Raw genomic sequence first — 2,578 nt, 5'->3', positions numbered from 1 at the left:
ATAGGTTCGCATCACCCCTGCTGCGACAAGCTGGGACTCCAAGGAAACAAATTTTAGGTATAAAACCCATCCCAAAGAGGACATGAATCCTCCCCCATCATCCCCAGAAAGCAACTTCAGGCACGTAGAGAACAGAGGACTTTTTGTTTCCCCAAAGGGGAGAGAATGACTGAGGGCTGGGATTTCCTCCACGGAGAGATATGCTGCAAGCCTGGGCCTTTTGCCTGGGCCAAAAGTTGATCTAATATTCTCCCTACCTTTCTGAACTCCCAATCCACCCCCTCCCCCTCTCCTGGCCATCTGGAAGACTATGCCCTATAAAATCCAGAGCATTTGGCAGATTTTTGCTAGAGCAGGGCACCTCATGATCTGTGGGACAGTTGCACTGAAACTATAACTTTAATGGAGAGACTTGCTCCATGTTGGAAAGAGCATATCTCGGGTCCTGTGCTACCAACCACTGGGGACCATGGTCTACCAGCTCTTGGGCACGGCAGCCCACAGTGGGCAGCTCAGCTCCCTGCCAGGCTCCTGTGACAGGCGAAGCTCAGCTTTCAACTGCGCTTTCAACAGTTAACACACTGAGGAAGCAACTCCCACCTGGCTCCTGTGACCTGCATCCCAAGACTGGTGACTCCTGCCCAGCTCCTGAGACACACAGCCCAGGGCAGGGACTCCCATCCAGCTCATACAACCCATGCAGCCCACAGCTGGCAACTTCGCCCTCCAGCTCCTGAGACCTGCAGCCAACGGCCAGCAACTTCCACCACCTCCTGTGACCTTAACTGCCCACAATTAGGGACTCTGCCCTCCGGCTCCATGTCTGGCTCATGTGACCCATGACCCACACTGGTGACTCCCACCTGGCTCCTGCAACCCTCAGCCTGGGGCCATTGACTCTGCCCTTTGGGTCCCCACCTGGCTCCTGAGACCCACACCCCATGGCCAGTGACTCCAGCTCAGCTCCTCCCATCTCTGAGGCCCTAAGGCTGGCAACTCCTCATTCCGGCTTTCTGCCAGGCTCCTGAGCCCAAGGCTGGGGGTCAGTGGCTCTACCCTCCGGTTCTCTGCCCGTCTCTTGTGACCCTTGCAGCCGGTGGCAATGCCTTCCAGCTCCCCACTGGCTTCCGTGACCTGCACACAACAGTACCCCAGACCAGGGGCACCACCCCTGGCAGTGGCAGCACTGCCCCTAACACAGGTGGCAGCTCCATAGCCCCTCCCATTGGGGTCAAATTGAGCTGCCAGTAGTTCCTAGATGCTCAAAACCTTTTGAACTCTCCCACCTGATTGGTATTTGTGTTGACCGGGACAATTAGTTTGGAACTATTGACCTGGGCTGATCACCCGGGGACCCACCAAGGTTGTACCCTGGTTGTGTTGTTGTGGGAATGTAGGATTCTCCCCTTCCAATTGTTGCCTGGGGGGGGGGGTGTCTTAGTTGCTTATATATGTCCACAGCTGAGATTTCACCCCAAAGCCACTTATTCACTAGGATTAGACAGAAACTAGCTGAATACTGGTCAGTCAGTGCCATCCCAAGCAGGTCCCCAGAGTTATAGTCTGCAGTTCTGTATGGGACCTGTGTAAAGCTCTAAGGGAAAAGCCACAATTACCAATCCTAGTTCTATGGTAAAGGGCTGGTTAATTGCAACTACACCCTGAAGTCAATTTCACCTTGCCAGCTTCTCTAGCCAAATGGTGAAAAATAATCATGGGGTGAAATCAGAGGGAAAACTCTGGCAACATGAATAATCAAAGTAGATCAACTCCCCCAAGGAATGACAAAAGAAACACCAAAGAAGATTCCATTCATAAACAAATGGCTGAGATGTCAGAAATTGAATTCAGAGCTTGGATTGCAAATAAGATTAACAGAATGGAGGTAAAGATGGAATTAGAAACTCAAGGAGTAATTCAAAAGTTGTCTCAAGAATTCAATGAATTCAAAGACAAAATTACCAAAGATTTTGACACATTGAGGCAAGACCTTGCAGCCTTCAAAGATCTGAGAAATACAGTAGAATCCCTCAGTAACAGAATAGAGCAGGCAGAAGAAAGGATCTCTGACAGTGAAGACAAAGCTTTTTAACACTCCCAAATGCTCAAAGAGGAAGAGAAGTGGAGAACAAAAATGGATCATTCCCTGAGAGAATTGTGGGACCATTCCAAAAGAGCAAACATTCACCTCATAGGAATCCTTAAAGAAGAAGAGGATGGTCCAAAAGGCACAGATACTCTACTCCAAGAGACAATTGAGGAGAACTTCCCAAGCATGGCAAGAGATACTGAAATTCAGACAGCAGACAGTTTCAGAATCCCAGAATGACTCAACCCAAATAAAGTATCTTCTAAGACACATTACAATTAACTTCACGAAAGTTAATAGGAAGGAGAAAATCCTGCAAGAAGCCAGACGTAAGAAAATCATAACCTACAAAGGAAAGAATATTGGGATGACTGCAGCTCTCTCAGCTGAAACCTTTCAAGCCAGAAGAGTATGGTCATTGACCTTCAATCTCCTAAAACAAAACAACTTTCAGCTGAGGATCCTGTATCCAGCTAAATTGAGCTTCAT

Source organism: Otolemur garnettii, unplaced genomic scaffold (genome assembly GCF_000181295.1).
Source record: "Otolemur garnettii isolate 467f Iridium unplaced genomic scaffold, OtoGar3 scaffold00071, whole genome shotgun sequence".
Lineage (NCBI taxonomy): Eukaryota > Metazoa > Chordata > Mammalia > Primates > Galagidae > Otolemur > Otolemur garnettii.
This window is presented reverse-complemented; position numbering follows the sequence as displayed.